The sequence below is a fragment of the Danio rerio genome, chromosome 17, assembly GCF_049306965.1.
Source record: "Danio rerio strain Tuebingen ecotype United States chromosome 17, GRCz12tu, whole genome shotgun sequence".
Taxonomy (NCBI): domain Eukaryota; kingdom Metazoa; phylum Chordata; class Actinopteri; order Cypriniformes; family Danionidae; genus Danio; species Danio rerio.
The window spans coordinates 34,082,196-34,090,000 of NC_133192.1; positions in this window are offsets into that span (position 1 = coordinate 34,082,196).

Here is a 7,805-nt window from a genome sequence, read left to right on the forward strand (position 1 = left end):
AAATAAGCGAATTATGACAGATAAATGTTGTTATACATAGATAATAGAATATCCCAGTGGGGTTTAGGTCAACTTGGGTAAAGTTTGATATTGAATAATAATCTATAAAGTTTAACAATGTTTAAAACTGTATTTGTGAAAGATTTTCAACATCAAAAGTCACCAAAGCAGAAATAAATGTCCCATAATTCAACTTGAACAAGTGAATAATTGCACCATGAATGACCAAATACAGAAATGTGTAAATTAACATATGTATTTTTAATATCTAATTTAATAACAAATATTTTTTTCCTCAAAAGTAACTATATAAAATAATGCAGTGTTTCTCAACCACATTCCCAGAGGACCACCAACACTGGATGTTTTGGATGTCTCCTTTGTCTGTGACACCCATAACAGGTCTTTCAGTCTCTGCTAATGAGCTGATGATCTGAATCAGCTGTGTTTAGTTAAGGAGACATGGAAAATGTGCAGAGCTTGCGGTCCTCCATTACGTGTTTGAGAAACACTGAAATGCGCATTTTGCAAAAACAATAGGCAATATGCAGAATTTAGAAACACTTTTCATTAGTGAAATTCCTTTTAAAGGTTCAGGACACCCTGGAGAACTTTTTATTTTATATTAACAGATTTGTGTGTGTTGAGCATCAGTTAAGACAATGTTAGCACCTGTCAGCTTTAATTGTGGGGAAAACTGGATAATTTTGAGCTTTTGTCAGCTAATTTCAGCTTCTGGGTTTAAAATGATTTTTGGGGAGGGATCAAAATCGGCGACGTAGCGCAGAACTGCAAGTGCAATGATGACGAATCGGTTTCTCATTATTATTCATAGCGGAGTTTTCTTATCCTATGAAAAGAGCCGGCTGCTCAATTATTCATGAGAGCATGCTTTCCGAAGGCAGACCTGCCAGTTTCAAGCAAGCTGTGAGACACAGACCAACAGCACGTAGGCGTTCATGAAGGCTCGTATGTGTTTGTTTCCATGATCCACGGGGTTTGTTGCATGTTTTTCCCCGCGACACTGTCAGGGCCGATCATACAGCAAAGCTGTGTGTGTGCTGCAAGCATTTTTGTCGGGAGAGCAGTGCGAGAATTGAAGAATGGCGGACGTTGACTTTTATCAGGAGTTCGTTCACATTCAGACACATCGCCGTGCTGCTGTGTTTGCCTAAATCCTCTATATTACCAGCAGGGCTAATGGTTAAAATAGACACGTCAGGAGACCTGCTGCACTGAGTCTGCATTCAAGATCTATAATTTAGACACGGGGATCGAGGGAGAATCCTCATTTATAGTGTTTACATGAGCACACTTATCTTTATAATGATATAAATTGTGGTTATGTGTATATGAGATTACGAATAACAAATGTTGCAGGGCATTAAATTACTATTTATTTCTTTGCATTTTAACTTCGTGAACTATAAACTCATGCGTCTCCTCACGGTTTGTGTCTCAGTTTGTGAGCTAACTGTCAACAACAGTTATTCGCTCCCCTTCTCCCCTGCTGGCCACACCCACTCCTGCCTTATGCTCCCTGAGCTCCACGCCCATTAATCATGCATCTTTTGAAAAAATTCTGAAGTAGACTTGAACCGAAAGGGGGGGGTATCATGGCCCTTTAAGGGCACCTATCATGCACAATCACTGTTTGCAAGCTGTTTGAACAGACGTGTGTGTACAAAGTCATTAGAGTAGTATAAACACAACTTTAATTTATTTAGTTGAATTTTTTTATAAAACTGGCAAAAAAAGGGAAAAAATTAAGGTTACAGAGCAATTGCAATATACAGTATACAGTAGTAGTGCAATTTTCTCCGCCAACCAATATTTATAGACAGGCACAAATTACTAGCATGCAGGGCCGGAGTGGGACTCATTTTCAGCTGTGGAGTTTCAAGCCAGACCGGCCCACCTCAGTTCACGACTGATTTTAATTCAGTTTCTAATGACACTATCGCGTCTTTTCCAAGAAAACAGCTGCTTGAGAAATTCAAATGTTCACCAGCCCTAACAGTATTATATGTTTAAACAATAAAAATGAAAAAAAAACAAATAATAATAATTTTTCAAGTGAGATTCGAACATGGGTCGGTGGCGTTGAAACGCAATGGCACTATTACAGTGGGAATCTGATCAAGTTATGTCAGATTTATTAATGTAGTAAATCATCTGATTTTCATTGAGCAGGTGTATTATTCATTAATATTAATTATTCGATTTCTATTATTCACTAAGGTGCCGCTGTTTGGGGTCGAATCATAATAGTTACATCATCATTAACGTTAGTTAACCTGCAGGCTGCATTTTGCTCACGGGGCTGCGAGAAAATAAATAAAAAGAGCAGCGCTGCGGCAAAATAATGAATAAAAAGAGTGAAGCTATGGTGAAATAAATAAATAGATGAAAAAAAGTGTGACTGCTGAAAGTGCAAGCAGCTAGGGACACCGGCCCTCACGGTCAAAAAACAGACCAGCCCACCGGGAATTCTCCCGGTCCATCCCCATTAGCCAATCCGGGCCTGCTGGCATGTCTCAGTATTCACGCATTATCAGGTCAACAAGGCTGGATTTACAAGGATTGTGATTGAAAGATCTGTTCCAACTAGCTATGATCAAGCTGCACCTCAAGAAGAAGTAAATACACTTGTTTTTTATAGCATTATAGTCTTATTGTGGTATTTGTGACTTTGTGTCTCTGCTTCATCAGTGTCTGAGTTGCTGTCCGTCATTGTACTGTTTATCTGACATTGGGTATCTTTCTGAAGAAGAGATGATTGTGGTAGGATCGGGTGAAGAAAACTCATTTGCATTTAAAGGCACAGATGCAAAACAGCTAGAATTCCCCCCGACCCAAAAAGTGACAACTTCAGCTGGGTATAGTTAATGATCTGTGTTTTCAGCTGAAACTACGCAGATGCATTCTGGAGACACCAACAGCTTATTTTAGATCTTGTTAAAAGGGGCATATTAGAAACCCTTTAATTCATTAAAACTGTTTCATTGGTCTTTAAGAGTTTTTTTGATGTCATTATTTTAGACCATATATAGTCAGGGCAGTTGAGACCTGGGCTCCTGTGAGTTTACAGTATGGGCTGATGGCCAAGTCGCCCACAGGACACCGATTCAGCTTGCAAGGCCTCTGAGCGGGAAATACCTTAACCGTCGCTGTTGACTATAAATAACCCTATCCTATGCCTTTTCAAGAATATAGGTCAGATTTGACATGCATGTTTACATAGCTGTACCTGTTCTATCTGTCAGTTTGAAAGGGATTAGTTAAGGTCTGCAGCAGTAGAATAGGCTGTTGTTGTGTCAGGAGTGGGCGAGAGAAGGGTGTGTTTGTACGGTCAAGTATTGAGGTAATTCAGTTAGAGTCTGCTGATTCAGAGCCGCCGTGGCACAATCCTGCAGACCTAAATAGTCATGGCTGCATAAGGCCAGGATGGATTTATATTGATTCTTCACAGTGCACTTAAAGGGCTCATTTACTCGAAATGAAAATTCTGTCATCATTTACTAAATATGTTGCTTTTCCAAACTCAAGTTCTTTGGAAGTCCCTCCTTTCAAAGTATATTCACAGAAAATTCTGATGATTAATTCTGATGTCATGCATAAATACATGAATACAAACTGTTTATTAAAACAGTTTATTCCACATGTACTTTTGTTAGGATTATTATTACCACTTATACATTGTCTTCCGCCCAATTTCTATTTCCTATTCCAGTACATAATGACTAGGCTAGAGAGCTGTAACTTGGTCAGATGGTAGTAGCCCCCTACACTACATTGTCACAAAAAACCAAAAAAAGCCAGCACATAGGTGGCGCTACAGTGCTAAAAAAACTTTTTGGGCATAGCTACTAGACCTTTCTTTGTAAAAACGCTGCATCATTGCAAAGCGTAGGTCAAAATGAAGAAAATTTCACTGAGCCAGGATTTCTCTGCCCCCTTGTGGCAGTCGCACAGAATTTTCAGTTTTGTTGTGCACCATGGGAGAGAAGCTTCTCACAGTCCCCAAAAATAAAAGAGAGCAAAAGCAAGAGCTTTTATTTTCTGTGCGTTCACCATGGTTAAATGAAGAAATACTGGAAACTCATAGACCACTAAACATTTCGGAGGGAATGTGGAAACAACATAAAAAAATAATATTTTTTATTACTTATTTCTGAATAGAATATTTTTTTTTAATACAGACTTTTCTTATCCAAAAAATAATGAAAAAAAAACTATTTTGCATCTCACGCATAAGGATCACATCTGGTCAGCCAGTTGCATATGGTCTAGTCAGAGGAGTTCGAAAATTGCAATGTATTCGCAGCTCAAATCGGAACCAAATTTTCCGCATACGGAGATGATCGAAACGCCACGCAGCTCCTGGACTACTTTAAACGTACAGATTTCCGGTCTGTCGCTTGCTGTGTGTAGTGGAAAAGAGTTCACACTGCAAGATTTTAGCCCTGATTTTTCAGTTTTGACAGCTTTAGTGAAATCGTCGAAAAAGCCAGAAATTGGAGGCAAATCAGTGCTCGTTCACACAAGTGATCAGACATTATCGCAGACTTGTGACCAATGCCTCTGGATTATTTGACATGCTAAATATCTAAACTTGTTTGAGATTAAAACTCCTACTGCAATGAGTAAACATATCAGCAGTGACCAACAGCCAATGAAAGAGCAGGATACAGAGCAGTGGAGAGTTATAGACCACAATATCAGAATAAATAAGCTTTACAATAGCATTAAATATTGTCAAATTATTTATTGACCACCTGTTTTTTTTTGTTTTTTTTGCATTTATATTCAGTCTCATGCATGATCTTACTACTTCTTGTGCACGTTTGTGAAACAGAATTGTCAGCAATTGTTTAGTGTTGTTAGTTTAATGCAGTGTGTATTCTTTTGTCACAGGTCCATTATGCAGTATGAACACAGCAGAAATTGAACTAAAACTAAACACGTTTTTTCCAATTATTAGGAAAATCATGCTGTGTGTACTCAGCCTAAGACATCCAGTTTTTATTATTATTATTAATTTATTTATATTTTGACAAAATGTCTATATTTAGACTAAATTCTGGATTAAACTTGCTAAAATAATTAAATAATGTCATATTGTTTAAAAACAATTGTTCAATAATGACATTAGTTACATTGCCACAGAACTGCCACATTGTGTAAATGGTTCAAAAAAAGAGTAAATATCCAGTGAGTGGCACTTTTGTGGGCGCAAATGCCTTGTTGACGCTAGAGGTGAGAAGAGAATGGCCAGGCTGGTTCCAGCTGATAGAAAGGCAACAGTAACTCAAATAACCACTCGTTACAGCTGAAGTATGCTAAACGCATAACATGTTGAACCTTGAGGCAGATGGGCTACAGCAGCAGAAGAAGCATCATGTCATAAAGCGTGAATCATCTCAGACTGGTTTCTTAAACATGACAATGAGTTCACTGTACTCAAATGGCCTCCGCTGTCACCAGAACTCAATCCAATAGAGCACCTTTGGGATGTGGTGGAACAGGAGATTCGCATTATGGATGTGCAGCTGACAAATCTGAAGCAACTGCGTAATTTTTATGCCATGAAGGATTAAGGCAGTTCTAAAGACAAACGGGGGTCCAACCCAGTACAAGTAAGGTGTATCTAATAAAGTGGCCGGTGATTGCGTATTTATGGGCTTCATACAGATAAGGAAATACATGCGCACCAGCTGAAATGAAAAAGACAGTATTTTTAAAAGCTTTATAATCTAAAAATTTACATATGCAAATATATACATACAGTAGATAAACAGTTGGGGGAAAAGTATTCAACACGTCATGTTTGTTCCTGGGAATAATATTTCTTAAGTAGAATACACGCACAAATATAAAAAAACAAAAAATACTGAAAAATTGTTATGAATAATAACAAATGGAATGACACAAGGAGAAAGTACAGAACTACTGAAATGTATTTAATACCTTATATAAAAGTTTTTTTTTTTTTTTTTTCTTGGTGATGGCTGCTTAAAGATGACTCATATGGAGAATGAAGTCACATTAATTGTTCAGGTGGAATTTTTTTTACTTTAACAGAGTTATAATCTCTGGTTTGGTGGGTCTCATCTATCAAACTTGATCTTTAATTTATATTTTCTATTGGATTTAAGTCAGGTGATTGGCTGGGTCATTCTACAGCTTGATTTTCTTTCTCTGAAGTCATTTGAGAGTTTCTTTGGCTGAGTTTTGGTTCATCGTCTTGCTGAAATGTCCACCCTGGTTTCATCTCATCAACCTGCTAATTTAGATGTTGGACTGAAGCAGCTAATATTAATTTACTATGAGGAAGGCAGGAATAACTACTGAGAGATTGCAGCTGCTGTCTGGGCTTTCACTGATTTCTACACCACCCTTTCTTCATGTGTTCAATACTTTTTTCCAATGTCATTTCATTTTACTACACATAACTTAATTTGTAAGCTAGTTAAATCTGTTGACTTTGCATATAAGGATTTCTTTGGTTGTTATCAACATCCAGTGAAAGTTTCAAGGCAACAGGATCTTTAGAAATATGTTTTCTGTTAAAAATGGTAACGTGTTGAATACTTATTTCCTAACTCTATATAAATAAATATATACATATATATATAGGTTTCCTATACATTATGTGAGGATGCACAAATCTAAAGCCTTGGTGTAAAAAGGTAACACTGCATTTGTCCGGTCAAAAACACATTGCAAATAAGATGTTAACCCAGTGTTTAGGATGATACAGACCTAATTTATTTGCTAACCCTGGCTACTTTACAAATGGAAATGTGAAGCAGGGTTTGTTTACCCAGGGTTTAGAATAACACAGGGTTAACAGTTTCAACGTGTGCCTAACCCTTTTGTTTTTATGTCCATAAGTGAGGTGTTTTGAGCTGGAATGTCTGATTTTAAGTAAACAGTAACCATTTCCGGACGAGGGGGATGACAACCCCAGTTATTAGTCGATGAAACCTGAATCTCTGTCACCGCAGGGATTTTTTACAGGACGTTCAGCATTTTGCCCACTTAAGTATAAACAAGTGCTGTGAAAAGAAGTAGATTAAGACAAGAATGTTAGCAAACAACACAACGGGGGGGTTTTGTGTGCGTGCAGACACATACACTGATGCAAACAGGAAGAACAGTCTCCTTAATACTCCTGCTGACCTATATTTTATTAAGTGTGTCAAACTTCCCACAAGTCCAAAACAAAGTCATTACTTTTGCTCTTAAAGCTACACCATAGTTCATTACACATAATGTCAACTGTTACACAAAAGCAAACATATAAATGCAGTCTATATTGATTTATTCAGGTTGAAGAATCTTTCTGCTTATGTAAATACAATAAAAAAAGCTCTTATTCTTTTTAAATGTGTTTTTAAAGTCAAAGTGTCAGACAAACGCTGAATCCATGGCTTTATAAGGTGTTATATAATGAGATAACATGCCGAAGCGATGTGGCTATCTGAGAATTCTGCTGGAACTTTAGGTGAAGTCAACATTAAGAGGGTTGTGTAAGGACAGCAGTGCTTCATGGAAAATTGTAGCGTGTGGAGGAAGGACGGAGAGGTAAAACACAAAGCAGATGCTCATTTGTTGTGACTAAACTTCCCTGAGTTATAACTAACCAGGTCTATGAAGTATATTATGTTTAAAAAAGTATTTGTGTGTATGTACGCTCTAAATGGATGGGTTCTTTTAGCCCAAAACTTAATTTTAACATGGACAAAGTCAAATGTTGGGGTTAAGGGTTTATTTAAAATACTTGAAAATGTAAATCAGTG